The following is a 17,441-nucleotide window of genomic DNA, read 5'->3' as shown; positions in this document are numbered from 1 at the left end:
CACTTGTGGTATTTCTGTTATAGCGGCACTAGCTAACTACAACAGTAGGTTACACCATCTATACCTGGCCAGGTAAAGCAAAAAAGAGATGAGAATCTGACAGGTATCAGTTAATTTGGAAATGGGGGCTGCCTAAGTCAGATATTTAAATTTCCTAAAGTGGGTATGAGGACTTAAATTTTACAGCACTGAAATTCTTCTAAGGAGTCCTGGTGGCACAGTGGTTAAGAGCTCTAAGAGCTCGGCTGTTAACCTAAAGGTCTGCAGTTCGAATCCACCAGCCACTCCTTGGAAACCCTATGGGGCAGTTCTACTCTATCCTATGGGGCCACTATGAGTTGGAATTGACTCGATGGTATACAACAATAACAACAATAGTTCTTCTTGGTCATATTAACCATATAATTGTCTGGTATCCCAGACTCGTGGTGATGTTTGACATTATAGGCAGTTTTGTTTGCATAAGGGAAGGGGCAAACGAATATGATTCAGATACCTGGTTTTTCTAACTTACTGACATTGCTGAGATGGCCTGTGAAGAGTGGATGTGGTGTTTTACTTCCCTAATACTTCTAAGGCCATGGCATGACAACAAACAAACCAGCCAACCATCATTGGTGACATCTCATCCCTTGAGGAAGATACAGACTTGACTGATGCATTCACACATCCGTTTATTCCTCCCTCCAACATGTATCAAGACCATATTATGTTCAAAGCACTGTGCTAGGAACTTAGGGTGATCCCAAGAAGAGTCACACACTGAGTCTGCTCTCCTGGGGCTGACACTAGAAGGAGGAATGACATAAACCAGGTGTCTGTCAGTTATATTTCTGTAGTGTGCAGTGATTAGAACACTGCCTTTGGAAACAGACAAGCCTGAATTATCATCCAAGCTCCTATACTTAACCACTCATGTACCTTTGGGCATGTCACTTAATGTCTCTGAGCCTTTGTTCTCTTATCTCTAAAAGGGGTACAGTAATACCTTGCAGAGATTTTTAGGATTAATATAACCTGAGTAAAATGCGAAGCAAGTTGCTCAAATAACAGGAGTTCTTCTTATTCAAATAATGATGATGGTAAGTTTTAAACAGGTAAGGAAGCTAATTATTAGGCCTTAAGCAGCTAGAGTTGATCTCTGCCTTCTATGTATAACTTGAAGTATGTAAGAAATATCCTGACACCACCCATCATGTTTGGCAAAGTAGAGGGTTAGCTAAAATGAGGGAAGCCCTCACTGAGAGAGATTGACATAATGGGCACAGCGATGGTCTTAAACATATCAACAATCATGAAGATGGCACAGGACAGGGCAACCTTTTGTTTTGTTGTACATAAGTTGGCCAGGAGTTGGAGCCGACTTGATGGCAGCTAACAACAACAATGAACAACAGATGAAAATATATCTCCTCTTCGAGTCTGCCACCTTAGCAATCCATGCCTTTGGATGAAGACTATGTTCCCTGTTAAAATACAAAGACAGAGACAAAAGAATATGCATAGATGTTTTCAGTCATTGCCATCTTAGGATGAATTACTTTATTTTACCGTAAGTAGAGGGCCAGTTTGACAAGGTTTTCATCTGTGAGCAAGAAGAAGGGTAGGTCCAGAGCACAGAGCATTTTTATCAAGCATATATGGAGACCAGCACAGTAATAACTACTGTGCAACAAAAATACCCCAAGTAGGTGGCTTTAAAGAACCAGAATTTATTGTCTTACAGTTTTGGAGGTTAGGAGTCCAAATTCAAGGCATGAGCAGGGCTATGCTCAGTAGCCCTTAGAGATAGATCCTTCCTTGTCTTTTTCAGCTTCTGGTAGCCCTGAGCTTTTCTTGGCATTTCTTGGCTTGTAGATGGATCTTCACATGGCATCTTTCCCTGTGTGGGTCTCTGTGTCTATTCTACTGTTTTTATAAGCCACCACTCAGACAGGATTTGGTTTAAGACCCACTGCAGAGTGCAGTTCTACTCTGAAACACATGGAGTCACCATGAGTTGGAATCAACTCAAGGGCAGCTGTTTAGTTGGTTGGTTCTACTCTGATATGACCATATTAGCGTAACAAAAGAAAAACCATGTTTGCAGACAGGGTCAATTTTACCGGCACAGGAGTTAGAATTTCAACATATCTTCTCAGTGGGGTGGGGGGAAGGAGACACAATTCAATCCATAACACTCTGAAGACACAGAACATGTGGTCAAGGAGGGAAATGGGAGAAGAAGAGGTGGCAATAGGTAGAAGATGGGTAACCTTAAAATAATGGCTAAAACATTTCAAAGACTGTTCTAAAAATCTTATATGTATATCTCATGCAGTGCTTACAACAACCTTATTAGGTAAACACTATTTGTACTCCCAGTTTACAGCTGAGGCTTTGAGAGAAAAAGATATTAAATAACTTCCCCAAGGTGTACAGGTAATATGAGCAGCAAAGCCAAGATTCAAACTCAAGCAACCTGAGTCCAGAGCCTCTTGTTCTTTAGTCCTATTACTGGTTTGAATTTTACATTGTGACATTTAGCTAAAATTCTCAAAGTTCTTGGTATGTATTAGTCTACCCTCTGAGGCAATGAGAAGGTCTATTTTTACATACGGAACTTCATGAGGGTGCAAGACAAGAGGTGGTAAAGTAGAAAGAAGATCAAGAGATGCTGTGTCCTAATGTTTCTATGGGGAATGTCTGAAGAGAGTACAATAGGTGCTGACACACAAGTGAAAACTCCTTATAAGGAAGAAATGATTGATTGCTTACCTTTGAGCACAGCTGTTAGAGTGTAGTAAAGAGTGTTTTTTTGAGACAAGGCCAGACATTGCTACTTAACAAAACAGAGCTCCCAGATGCATCTACTTGATAATAGATGGAGGAGGAACTTAACAACCTACCAATTTACTCTCTGGCAAGAAGTGCAGCTTATGGTCATATTTGAGGTTGGAAGCCCAAACCTCTGCAGGAATGTGGAAAAGTGAGCAGGGGATGGAGAGACAAGGAGTCTGTAAAATTTCTTGGCTATAAAAAGGTGTAGCTGAGGAACATCTTGTAATGTGGGAATTGAATCTTTTCCTCCCTATTAACGATAGTTTTCAGGGGCTTGCTTGAGTTAAAAGTAAAATTAATTCCTTACTCTGGAGACAATATGTACTTTATAATTTCTGGCTTTAGCCTGGGACAACTTATGAATCTTATTGCTAATGTTCCTCTTTGCCTATAATAATTTGAACTGGCAGAGATAGGATGCTTGCTCCTTGTTGAAGAGGATTCGGGAACAGAAGGACGAGGATCAAAGGACAGGGGAAGACTTTTCTCCCCATAGAGCAATGCTGTCTTCTCTTTTCGTCAGTGTTCTGACCACGGAGGAGGGTATGGAATCGGGAAATGAATGAGGAAACGGGCACTTCCAGAATGACTTCCAGACCTAATAAAACCTCAAACCAGTATGTTCCCCTAGGAATGAACTTCAGATGACAGTTTAAAAGAAAAAACACCAAAGCTCGTTTTTCTTCACGTTCATAAAACCTAAACCTCCCATCTACCTAGTTTTCTATGGTTTTTTGTGTGTCTTAACAGCTTGTAATAGCTTCAAATAAAAAGAGTAAAAATATGAGCACATAATATATATTAAAACACTATTCTTAATCATTGACTGTCACTCTAGTTTTATCCCAGAGAGAGCACGGACAGGATAAAAGTTGTCATAAAAGCTAAAATAGAGAGAGAACACTTATATGAAATTACTCTTTATGGAAATACTTTTTATTGTCTATAAAAATGTTTCCAAACACCAGAACACAAAAAAGTACACAGATACGTAAAAGCATGAAAAGGGCTGGGAGCCTATAGGTAAGAGAAATCTGCTTTTAGGAAAACACACGCTTCTTGTTAAGTGGGTATGTTGTTAGGTGCTGTCGAGTCAGTTCCAACTCACAGCAACCCTATGTAGACAGAACAATACACTGCCCAGTCCTGCGCCATTCTCACAGTCTTTGCTATGTCTGAGCCCATTGTTACAGCCACAGTGTCAATCCATCTTATTGAGGATCTTCCTCTTTTTCACTGACCTTCTACTTTACCAAGCATGATATCCTTTTCCGAGGACTAGGCCCTCCTGATAACACATCCAAAGTATGTGAGATGAAGTCTCGCCATCCTCACTTCCAAGGAGGGTTCTGGCTATACTTCTTCCAAGACATTAGTTCCTTCTTCTGGCAGTCTGTGGTATGCTCAATATTCTCCGCCAACACCATAATTCAAATGCAGTTAAGTGTGTAGCTCCTTCAAGTGTAAAGAGCACAGTGATGCAGAAGGAAGCAAGCCTGATTTTAATCAACTTTTTAATGCATAATAAAAGTTAATGTGAAATAGGATATGCAGGTTTGAGTTTTTGCTGACCTTGTGGCTGCTTTGGTGAAATTTTGCATTAATCCTCCCAAACAGCTGAAATTTGGTGAGAGGTTTTACTATTCTAAGCCTACTAATGAAGTCCCTGGGTGGTGCAAATGGTTAACATGCTCAGCTGCTAACCAAAAGGTTGGAAGTTCAAGTACACCCAGAGGTGCTTCTGAAGAAAGACCTGGCAATCTACTTCAGAAAAATCAGTCATTGAAAACCCTATGGAGCACAATTCTACTCTGACACACATGGGGTCACCATGAGTTGGAGTCGACTCAGTGGTAACTGGTTTGGTAAGCCTGATGATGGCTTCACAGGAATGTCATTGTTAGATGCCATCAAGTTGGTTTTGGCTCCTAGCAACCTCATGTGGCACAGAACTGCTGCATAGGATTTTCTTGACTGTAATCTTTATAGGAACAGTTAGGCAGGTCTTTGTCCCTCAGAGTCACTGGGTGGCTTTGAGCTGCCAACCTTTCACTTAGCAGCTGAGTGCTTAACCGTTGTGCCATGCAGGGATAGGGAAATAAGTATCCTTTCTCTGCCAATACCCCCCTTGAGGTAATAGCTGAAGGGTTTAATCCTCTCCAAAGATCCAGTTGTGCCCCTTCAGCTGGCAGTGAGAGGTGCCCAAACGCACTCCTTAACTTAAGACCTGTATGGGACTAGAAACTATACATGCCAAGTTGTCAGGAATACTCTTGGTGTAAAAAATATGGTGCTCCTGTCTCCAGATAGAAAGAGCCCTGGTGGAGCAGTGGTTAAGTGCTTGGCTGCTAACTGAAAGGTTGGTGATTCAAACCCGCCAGTCACTCCAAGGGAGAAAGATGTGGCAGTCTGCTTCTGTAATGATTACAGCCTTAGACACCCTATGGGGCAGTTCTACTCTGTCCTATAGGTTCACTATGAGTAGGAATCAACTTGACGGCAATGGGTTTTTTTAATGGGTCTGATACACACTGGTCAGACCACATGTACTGATTTTTCATGCAGGAAATATGGTCATCATATGTTCAGATTTCTATGTTTTATTCATTTTATTTACTGTCCTCCCTTTCTTTAGCAGTTTATGATTTCTTTCCATTGACAAATTGCCAACTCTTAATTTATAAAACAGACTAAGTATAACGTAACCATAGTGAGGAAACCAAAACAAAGAGACAAAGAAAAAATCATATATTACAATATTTCCATCACAAAGGTATAATCTGTTTTTGATCTTCATGATGTAAGCCCCTAAAACACTCGAGGAGAGTGAGAACTACTCAGAGCCAACCAAGTACAATGTTCTATGGTTTATATCTGTATGGTGAGAGGGAGATTTGTTCAATTTTAAAACAAGGCAGATTCCTAAGAGAAGCCAAATGAACTGACACATTCCTGAGCAGTTTTAGAGAACATATGTTCTTACTCTGGCTTTCTCAAAATAAAAAGAAACCATCTTAAGGTAGAAAATTCCCAATTTTGACCTACTATCTAAGTGTGCCTGGGTAATGCGAATGGTTAAGAGCTTGACTACTACCTGAAAAGTTGGTGGTTAGAACTTATCCAGAGGTACCTCGGAAGACAGGACTGGCGATCTGCTTCCAAAAGGTAAAAGCCCTGAAAACCCTATGGAGCAGCTCTACTCGGCACATGTGAGGTCATCATGACTCGGAATAAACTCTACGGCAATTAACAACACCACTGCCACGTAAGTGGCTAGAGAGCATTTCACAGGGCCATTCTCCTGGGGTGTGCTCGCACTTGTCTCAGCCAAACAAGAGAAAAAGGAAACCTTTCCCTTTGTGGTTATCTGGTACTTTTTGCCTTCCTACTTAAAAAACAAAATGAAAAAAGAAACCAGAGCTTTCCTCTAGTTGTTTCTTTTGAGCTTCTTTCTCATTCAACTTTCCAGACACAGTTTTGCTCAGATTCCCTTTCTGTTACTGTTGGGTGCCTTCAAGTCGATTCCAACTCATAGTGCTCACATGTGACAGAGTAGAACTGCTCCATAGGGTTTTCTAGGTTGTAATCTTTACAGGAGCAGATCTCCAAGTCTTTGTTTTGCGGAGTCACTGAGTGGATTCGAACCGCCAACCGTGTAGGTTAGCAGCTGAGCGCTTAACAGTTATACCACCAGGGCTCCTGTTAACAGTTTGGCACAACCAAAGTCCACACAATGTGACCAGCTGGAGGCCCCTGCCCTGGCCAGATCATTGCCTTGACTGAGGAATATAAATTCTCTGTTCAAGATAAAGTACTGCCTATTCTGACTCCCTAAAGCTTCATTTATTTGCCTGACCCCCTAAAAATTGAGGAAAGACTTTATTTACAATAAAAGGAGATGGAGTGCTTCCCATACACCAAGGAATTGTTTCCTTGCCTTTAGCTTATCAATGATATTAACCTACCTAAGAATGTGTCAATGAAAGGAGGTGACCAGACTGAGGAAATGGAATAGAGTTCACAGAAGTAACCTTTGACAAATGCAATCAAGATGCATTGATAATTATTGGTGATTGGAATGCAAAAGTTGGAAAAAAAGAAGGAACAGTAGTTGGAAAATATGGCCTTGGGGATAGAAATGATGCCAGAGATCACATGATAGAATTTTGCAAGACTTCTTCATTGCAAATACATTTTTGCAACAACATAAATGGTGACTACACATGTGGACCTTGCCGGATAGAATACACAGGAATCAAACTGACAACATCTCTGGAAAGAGACGATGGAAAAGCAGTCATCAGTCAGAACAAGGCCAGGGGCTGACTGTGGAACAAACCATCAATTGCTCATAAATGCAAGTTCAAGGTGAAGTTAAAGAAAATTAGAACAAGTCCACAAGAGTCAAATGTACGACCCTGAGTATATTCCTTCTTGAATTTAGAGACCGTCTCAAGAATAGATTTGACGCATTAAACACTAATGACTGAAGACTAGACAAATTGTGGAATGACATCAAGAACATTATACATGAAGAAAGCAAAAGGTCATTAAAAAGACAGGAAAGAAATAAAAGACCAAAATGAATGTCAGAAGAGACTCTGAAACTTGATCTTGAACATAGAATAGCTAAAGTGAAGGGAAGAAATGATGAAATAAAAGCTGAATGGAAGCTTTCAAAGGGTGGCTTGAGAAGACAAAGTAAAGGATTATAATGACATGTGCAAAGATCTGGAGTTAGAAAACTGAAAGGAAAGATCATGCTCAGCATTTCTTAAATTGAAAGAACTCAAGAAAAAATTCAAGCCTCGAATTTCAATATTGAAGGATTCTACGAGGAAAATATTAAATGATGCAGGAAGCATCAAAAGAAGATGGAAGGAATACACAGATTCACTGTACCCAAAAGAATTGTTCAGCGTTCAACCATTTCAGGAGGTAGCAAAGGATTTCCTTAAAGTGTTAAAAAGCAAAGATATCACTTTAAGGACTAAGGTGTGCCTGACCCAAGCCATGTTTATTTTTAATCACCTCATATGCACGTGAAAGTTGGACAATGAATAAGGAAGACCAAAGAAGAATTGACACCTTTGAATTATGGTGTTGGTGAAGAATATTGAATATACCACAAACTGCCAGAAGAATGAACAAATCTATCTTGGAAGAAGCACAGCTAGAATGCTCCTTAGAAGCTAGGATGGTGAGACTTCATCTCATATATTTTGGACAAGTTATAAGAAGGGATCAGTCCCTGGAGAAGGATGTCATGCTTGGTAAAGTAGATGGTCAGTGAAAAAGAGGAAGACCCTCAGTGAGATGGATTGACACAGTGGCTGCAACAATGAGCTCAAGCATAACAATTATGAGGATAGCTCAGGATCCGGCAGTGTTTCATTCTGTTGTACACAGGGTCGCTATGAGTCAGAACCGACTCGAGGACACCTAACAACCAAAGAACAACAACTTTCGACAGGCGCTTCTGACACAGTGCAGGAGAAGTAGGTGTTGACCACTAGACTTTGCTGTGGGGAGGTAATAATTCTTCATTCAACAGCTCTAAAGGCCCCTGGGGAACCACTCTTTCCATCTCCAGGATACTTTCTATCCTAACTTTCTCCTTCCATGCTTACAAGGTATTCCAATGGCCAGATTAGCTTCCCAAGTGGCTTGATGCTTTAGAAAGTATCCGGGGTAGGGGACAGAGTACTGGAAAGAAATGATCCCCTCTCCAGCTTTAATTTTTAATTCTAGTTCTCATGACTGGCTAAAGGTGTTTTCATTGGTGTCAGTTCAAATCTGAGAGTTTCTTGGTCTCTGGAAGTACTAAGATCCTCGAGCTGCAGGGGTGAAGATCAGATCTGAATGCCATATATTCATCACGGTCTGGCCACCCTAAAGACAAGAAGCCTAGTGCTGAGAATCAGTGACACATTTTGGCCTCACAGGCCCCTTCTGTTCAAAGGTCAATATACTGCACTGAATCTGATCTCTTCTTATTTCATCCTTTCTTCCTCTGACCTCCTAGGCTACTTGCCATTCCCCTAACATGACAAGAACATTCATACTGCTGTCCTTTTCTTGAACTATTTTCTCTGTCTATAACTCCTGATAAGTGACTGGATCCAAGAAATAAAAGAAAATGAGCTTTAGAAAACAACTTTCATGGTGCCGAGTCCGGCGGAGAGAAGGAAGGTGGTGACGTTAGGTGGACTGAGATGCAGACACAGAGTGGAGAGCATATTTGGGAGGGGAAGGAAGAGTGCGGATAATGAATTTGGGGAACATGCTGTCTTTAAACTTACCCACAAAAAAAAAAAATAAAAACCCACTGCTGTTGAGTTGATTCTAACTCATAGCAACCTTATAGGACAGAGTAGAGCTACCCCATAGGGATTCCAAGGAGTGGCTGGTGGATTTGAACTGCCAACCTTTGGTTAGCAGCCAGACACTTGACCACTGGTGCCACCAGGGCTCCTGCTGTCTTTAAAGTACCTATAAAACATTTCAGAAGAGAGAGATTCGCAGAAAATAACTTAGAGGGAGTTTGCGAGTAGTGATAGATGTGAGAGAAATTAAAACAAAGCAATGATAGATTAAGAGATTTCCAAAGGAAATAGAGAAAATACATAAGAAGAATCAGGACAGAACCTTGGTAAATAACTGAAAGTAGGGAACAAAAAATTGTAAACAGTATAATAAAACCCACTAAAAAGGAAGAAAGCAGACAAGAGAACAAGAAGACTTGATGATCACAGAAGCCAAGAGAGGAGTTTCAAAAGAGACGAATCAACAGTGTCAAGTAATATCAAGCTGCTAAGTAGCAGAAGAACTGGAAACAAATCATTATATTTGGTCATTAAGAGATCAAATAAACCTTGCGTGGGAGGCAGCCTAGTTGACTTTGGAGTCTGACTGTCTGGGTTTGAATATTGGTGGCAATTCTTGCTAGCTGTGTGACCTGGGGCAAGTTATTTAATCTCTCTATGCCTCAGGGTAAGGAGCCCTGGTGGCACAGTGGTTAAATTGCTCAATTGCTAACTGAATCATTGGTTGTTCAAACCCAAACCTACCAGCCACTCCGAGGGAGAAATACGTGTGGCAGTCTGCTTCGATAAAGATTAAACTCATTGCAGTCCAGTCGATTCTGATTCATAGCGACCCTATAGGACAGAGTAGAACTGCCCCATAGGGTCCCCAAGGAACAGCTGGGGGAGTCAAACCGTTGACCTTTGGTTAGCAGCCAAGTGCTTAACCACTGCACCAGCAGGGCTCCCAGATGAGGACACTGAGGCATAAAACAAAACCAAATCCGTTGACATCAAGTCAATTCCAACTCATAACAACCCTACAGGACAGAGTAGAACCGCTCCACAGGGTTTCCAAGGCCATAATCTTTTCCATAAAGGGTATGAGAAAAATGTATCGAATTCTTGGATAGTTACAATATAAATACTAGTAACATGGAAACTATAGTTCTTTTAAAACACTAGGAGATCTCAAAGTCCTTATGGACACTTCAACCCTGACTGATTCACAGACGGTCTATTTTTTACTTATGCCAACTCTGATTTATGTAACTTGGTAAATCAAGTATCTACCAAGTTTAACCCTGAGCCACAGTGTTTCTAATATTGTTTCAATAATAAATTGATAAATTATGTTACTTACTCTTTCCAAAGGAACATTACAGAATAACTGAACACACAGGTCATTACTTTAAGAACAAATTATGCATCTGCAAATAATTTTGTTTTAACTCTGAGCATCAATCTTCTCTTAATTCTTTTAAAAAAATAGTTCTTAAATTGTTACTTCTAGGGAGAAAAAGTGGAAAATGAAGTAAGGATTTATTCTAAGGCACGTAAACTCCTTTCCTTACCATTTAAAAAAAAAATGACTATAGTTTTCACTATAGCATTTAGTATCATACTACAGATATAGTGTCATATTGTATTCTTTTTCCCAGCTTTACAAAGCTTCCATTCACATCAGAAGTATGTACAACACCCTAACCTTGACCATAAAGTTCTCTTTGTCTTGATTACAGCTGGTAGAACTTAACTGGCCACCTGCTATCTATTATTTTATTTAGCATCTTAAAATATTCTGGCCTTCTGCACAATGCTTTTGAAGTAAGGTTTGAATTTTTGTTATTGTTGCTGCTCCTTTCTTTCTTTCTTCATTTTGAAGCAAGAAAAACTAAGATAACAGGAAAGTTTTTTTTTTTTTTTTTGGTAAGCCAGTTATGAATCACATTAGGAAAGTGAAAATACCAGGCTTTTCACAAGCAACTATCTATTAACCATTTCAATACCAATATATGACCAAGAGCTGCACTAGGTGTTGTAAAGCAGTGACTTGCCAATTATCTATTTCATGTTCTAACAATCATTCTGTCAAAGAATCTTAGGGCCAACATGGTAGATTCAAAAAGGACTTCTTTTTTTAGATGATATGGGTACATTTATATATTTCTAAGAATTCACATCAAATTTTAAGGACTTAAATAAATAAAGTAGTAAATGAAGTCCGTTGTTTGAGAACCAATGATGTAGGGGATATAAAAACTGTCTAAGACTCAAGTCCCTATTTTCAAGGATACACGTCTAACTTGGGAAGCAAAACGAATAGACATGGAACACTGAAATTACTGCTAAGTATTAAGTGGTGTGAAACTGCCCATAGGTGCAATCAGAGCAGAATAAAACAGGTCAACAATAAGGAGCAGCAATAAACATTCACCTTAGTAGGAAGATTTTAAGGATGAGAAGGTCTTTCCATTATAGGAAATCAACCTGAGAGAAAAATCCCAGCAATCAGTTTTGCCAGTGTGCTGCAAAAACAGGGGTCTAAAAGGATCCTCACTCACTAGCTCAATCATACAAGATCCTTTAGTAGGCTCACTCTTGGTCCCTGAATTTCTCTTTTCATCTAGACCAGTAGAGTTTAAATTTATAACTCGACTTTTTTGTGTCATTGTATAATGCTACTACATTTATAAATTACAATGGAAATTTCTTATAGGGGTAACCTAATTAGTGGCCTAAAAAAAAGAAACTTAAAAAACTTTGTCCTCCTTAGAAAGAAATGCATATTATTTCATGGTTCATTATGTACTATTACAGACTATTTCCCAAAATGTTGATGCTTCAGTTTTTTTTCCTCCATCACTATGACATAAGTGACACCAAGCAAGTGGCCTCAAGAAAAAGCTGCCCCACAGTCTCCCTGGTGACGGATGATGGCAGCTGCTGCCTCATAGTCTTGTCTGAAGAACCAGCCTGACTCTGGCCATGCACCCTGGCCACAGACTTGAAGGCAACACCCCCATTCTAAGAGACTGTCCTGGCTCACTACAAAATATCTACAAAATATTTAACTCTATTGATACACTGACTTTAAAATAATATAGCTGATAAAGCCAATTGCAAAAAAAAAAAAAATTGTTTTAAATAGCGTTGGTGTATGTTATGGATTGAATTGTGTCCCAAAATATGTGTTGGAATTCTAACCTCTATACCTGTGGGCACAATCCCACTTGAGAATAGGGTTTTCTTTGTTATGTTAATGAGGCCGTATCAGTGGAGGGTGATCACCTTTGAGATATAAAAAGAGTAGGTTAGGCACAGAGAGATGCAAGCACAAAAGAGGAAAGATAGATGCTATGTGGAGAACACCAAGGAACCAAGGAACACCAAAAAGAACTCTAGAGAAGCTGAGAAAAGGATTTTCCTCCAGAGCGGACAGAGAGAGAGAGCCTTCCCCAAGAGGCAATGCCCTGAATTCAGACTTCCAGCCTACCAAACTGTGAGAAAATAAATTTGTTAAAGTCACTCATTTATGGTATTTCTGTTACAGAAAACCAAAAAACCAAACCAAACTCATTGCTGTCAAGTTGATTCCAACACATAGTGACCCTATGGGACAGAGTAGAACTGCCCCATAGGGTTTCCAAGGCTGTAATCTTTACAGAAGCAGACTGCCACATCTTTCTCCCACAGAGAGGCTAAAACCACTGACCTTTCGGTTAACAGCAAAGCACTTAGCCAAAGCGGCATTAGCAAATTAAGACAGATTGAACATTCCCAGAGCCAATGCCAAACTTAGCAAATGATGAGATTTGTGAGGGTGGGGTGGGGAGTGGGGTTGGGGAAGTGGGGGGGGAGGGTTGCTTTTATCCCTAATTCTTATTGCTTATCACCAGTTATCTCAATCATTGACATACCTGTGACAGAATCTCCTCCAGACTCCTCAAGCCTGTTACTCATAAGGCCATAACTAGACACACAAACAACCTTGAAGGACACATAATAAATTATATTCTGTTCCCCATCAAGTGTCAGAGTCGACCCATGCTGTTACTTTTTCATTACTGCTTATAGCAATTTTCAATTCAGTCTTTCATTCTATGACCCAATTGATGAGTCAGTAGAAATCTCACAAATAAATGCCTTAACAGTTGAACATATGTTGCCAAATTCAGTAAAGAATATTGAACAACTGCTTAATATATTTCCTATGAAAGCTGTGGTACAATAGTTGTCATTTTTAAAAGGTAAGAGGAAAAAGGGGCTGTTGATTGCAATTCTGCTCCTTGAAGCAGAACAGACATTAATGACTTACCAGAAAATTATTCACTTCATGCACAGGTTACTCAAATTCCTTTAAATAAAAAAGCCTGTCAGCCTTGTTATGTTTTTATCTTGAAAAATGGTGCCAGGAAATAACCTTACTAATGAATAAACAGCAATAATTTGAAGTATGTCAATTAAATCTGGATTTTGGCTAAACTTATTAACAGGCCTTATTATCAGACTATAGCAAATAACAATGTATATCTATATTACTGACATGCAAAGAAAACATTTTACATATACATTATTGTTGCATAGTACATTCAACAGCAAACGAAGAGAAAAAGCCTCACAGTCAATATAAAATGTAACAAAAAATTCCATCCCATTACCTAATCTCGAGTGCTTATGTTGGTCTTTCTAGTTTGAGATTGCCTGTGCTCTCAATAAAAAACGAAGCTTATAAAATTGATCGATATGTAATATTTTAGGTGTTCCTGTTACCTTTTGAAGAAATCTACTTTTACTAACACTATTTCACTGCCAAACTCATTGCCCCTATGGAATTTTACCACAGTAATGGTTTCAATTTTACTTACATAGAAGGCAAAATTTGGACAACATCTGCATCAAGTCAGTAAGAGAGCAACAATTTGTGTAACTCTTGTCAGTCCTCACTGTATGAACAAAAATAGCGGTAATCACTATGATACTTAAATAGCCATTTTAGATCTGACTCATCAATGAGCTTTCTCATCAATTATATCGATATATGTTATCTATTATAAGGACTTGCATCCTTAGAAGAAACAAAGATAGGTCCCTGGCCCTTGAGGAACTGACAATCTAGATGAAAATACAAAATAACTATGAAAGAATCATTATACACAAAAACAACAGAACAGAACTTCATTGATATAATTATAGATATAGCTCTTCTTTGATGTGATTTTAGGCTAACACTTAATCTCTTTAGGCAGTTTTACATTCTGAAAATGAGATTAGACCAGATGCTTGCTTAGATCTTTCAGAGCTCTACAATGACAATAGGTCTAGATGAAAACATGAATATTAGACAAAGTACCTAATGCTAAGTGTCAAATGACTACACAGACTAAGTACTAATGAGGATCAGAGCAGGGATTAGTCACTGCAGCCTGGTCAGAAGACTCCCAGGAAGAACACTCCCATAGTCTGAATGATTGTAGTGGATGGGGCAGACTCAGGACTTCACCCTGCCTGTGAGGTGGGATGGAGCAGAGTCTAGCAGCAGATTCTGGGAACCAAGGACAGTGCCAGCTGAGCAGCAACAGTGACTTGATGCTGAGCCAGCAGACCCTTAAACCTAACTTATCCATGGTCAGGCTATGTCCAGGGGCTGGGTCCAGGCTCATTGTGCTGAGAGGACCCACAACCCCATTTGAAGGGAAGGAAGAATTACAGAAGCCGAAATCAAGCAGGGTTTAACAGGTCACTTCCTTCACATCGCATTCACTGTGTAAGTTACTGCTATATCATTTTAAACAGAATATAAATAAAAGGCTGAATTTCATTTCACAATAGCATGTATAACCTTCACTTTCTATTTAAACAGTCACACTAGATTCTTCTTATTAAGTGACAAAAATTTACCAATTTCAAAGGAAAATACTGATGTCAAAATTAGATGAATGATGTAGGGAAATAAGGAAATAGCATGTATATGCTCCTTTTCCAGACCCACAGACTCCACTGAGAAGCTGAGAATATGAGAGCAGGTTAAATTCAAGGATTCTGCGCTGATGTGAGATTTTGTCCAGGATTTCTGGGTCTCTAAGCACACCAGGTCATCTCGCACATACCCAAGCTTCTGCCTCGGGGTGCGAATTGAAGATTTTCAAACTGCTTGCTCAAGTCTAGCCAGTATTTCAATTAATAAGCAAGCCCTGCCATATAAAGGAGCTTCATCCTCACCCTTAGTCCATCTGCCCTGTCGCTGTTGTCCAGCTTGTCCCTAGTGAGACCTTGAGGATCTTTTTGCCCCCAAGCTGTAAGCTTATGTCTGAGTTCTACTGTATGTGTACAGTTCACGACACAGGACTTCTTCTCTTATTCCTGGGTGAAACTGCAGTTCCTCATTGAATCTTAAATTTGGCCCCAAACTCAAGCCTGCTTTCCCAGGGCCATATTTATCTAATCCGCAAAAATCCTCTATTTCTGGGAATAATAATGTAAAAGACTAGAAGTTTCCAATTAAAAAGTTCTCTTCAGTCTACATCTGTTGCTTCTAGTGACAGCTCCTGTTGATATTTTTGCTCTAACACTCCCAGGAAGCAACCTCTAGCAGGGCTCAAGGGTGGCTTCAGGTGCCCATTAACAGCAGCTACAACAAATTCTGTAAATATCTCTCAGCATCCAGGGCTCCCAGCAGATGCCAGAAGCTGTTTCCACTGTTAGCCATAGTCTCCCCAGAATCTGCTTGTGTTAGTAGTTCTCGTAGGGTAGGATTATCATTTAGGAATACTTCTGGATGTGGCTCCCTTAGCATTTAGAGATGAGCTTACAGCATGCCATACCTTACTGCATTAGTTTACCTTTGCTGCATAAAAAATTACCCCAAACTTAGTGACTTCAAACAACTTCCATTTATTCTGTTACAGTTCAGTAGATGAGAGTCTGAATAGACTCAGTGGGTTCTCTGCTTAGAGTCTCACAAGGCCAAAATCAAGATGTTGCCTAAGATGCATGCTTATCTGAGGGCTCAGGGGAAGAATCCACTTCTAAGATCATTCAGATTGTTGGCAGAATTCAGCTCCTGCAGCTGTCAGGCCGAGGTCCCCTGTTTCCTTGCTCTCTGCTCATAGAGAATGTCCACATTCCTTTCTGCATGGTCCCCTCCATCTTTGAGTCAGCAACTGCACATTAAATCTTCTTTTTGTTTCCAATCATTCTGACTTCCTTACCTTCTCATCTGCCACCAGCCAGCCAAAGTTCTCTGCTTTTAAAGGCTCATGTGATTAGATTACGTAAACCTAGACAATCTCCATTTTTAAAGATCAACATGTCATATGATATAACACAATCAATTCAAGAAGTAATATCTTATCACATTCACAGGTTCCAGGGATTAGGGGCCCATAATCTTGAAGGCCATTCAAAAACAAAAACAGTGCTGCCTATCACACTTACTCTATAGCTTTTTCAAATAACTTGTTCAAAGACCCGCTTAGTCCCCTCAGGATTCCCTCCCCTCAGAAGATACTCAGATACTCCCAAGGCAGTAAACAGATCCACCAACTCTTCTTTGAGTCAGAGTATTGTCTTCCTTCCTTAAAGGGACTTCCTTTTGGTTGATTGAATTGTAGCTATTACTCCCTCATAGCAAAGCCCAAGTATAGATTCATAGGGGACACACAAAAGTCTCCAAATTCTTTTTCTAGAGTTCCACCACCACTATTTGAAAAGGCTTCTATGTAATTCAAGTACTAGAAGGACTTTAGATAGCTCCAAGGTGCCCAAAGTAGTTGTGTGAACTAAACTTGAGTGATGACTCCAAGTTACACAAAAGAAACATGTCTAGAGCCAGTGCATTAGGGAACTACTTCTGCTTAAACGGTCTACCAGGTAAATAACTGCTGCGTTTGCTGAATGTAGTGTTTTAACCAAGCCGTTTGCTCTTATTGACTTTGTTTAGGACAAAAATGCTGAGGTCTGAGCACTGTCCTAAATTCTCAATCCTCCCCCCCTCCCCAACCCCCAACCTCTGATTCTCTCCTATATCTCAGAGAAGGATGTGGGGTTTTTCTGCAGCCACTGAAGCCCCTGGAGTGAATAGCATGGACTTTTTCTTGGAAAACTAGGGCTGTTGAGGTCCCTCTTGAGCTCTCAACTCTCTATTCTGTCATTTTCTATCTAAACACAGATTGGGCTTCTTTCTGTAACTTTCCTAGTACTTAATAATGCTGCCCTCTCCTCCTTCTATCTGAGATCCTCAGCTAAGCATTATCCCCATTTTGGACAATACAGCATACTCTTTGAGAGCCACAATATCCATTCATGGTCATAAAT

General features: G+C 39.9%; 1 long non-coding RNA gene across 1 annotated transcript in view; it reads right to left on the bottom strand.

Annotated features, from left to right (window-relative positions):
• Positions 1 to 305: 305 nt before the first annotated feature.
• LOC111819608 (uncharacterized) overlaps positions 306 to 17,441 on the bottom strand; it is a 52,652-nt gene continuing 35,516 nt past the window's right edge. Inside the window, exon 3 of the long non-coding RNA XR_002823186.1 lies at positions 306 to 1,466. This is a non-coding gene — a long non-coding RNA (uncharacterized LOC111819608). The remainder of the gene's footprint in view (positions 1,467 to 17,441) is intronic.

This window comes from Trichechus manatus, unplaced genomic scaffold (assembly GCF_000243295.1).
Source record: "Trichechus manatus latirostris isolate Lorelei unplaced genomic scaffold, TriManLat1.0 scaffold00013, whole genome shotgun sequence".
NCBI classification, from domain to species: Eukaryota; Metazoa; Chordata; class Mammalia; order Sirenia; family Trichechidae; genus Trichechus; species Trichechus manatus.
The sequence above is the reverse complement of the archived record's forward strand: the minus strand, read 5'-3'. Positions and strand labels throughout refer to the sequence as shown.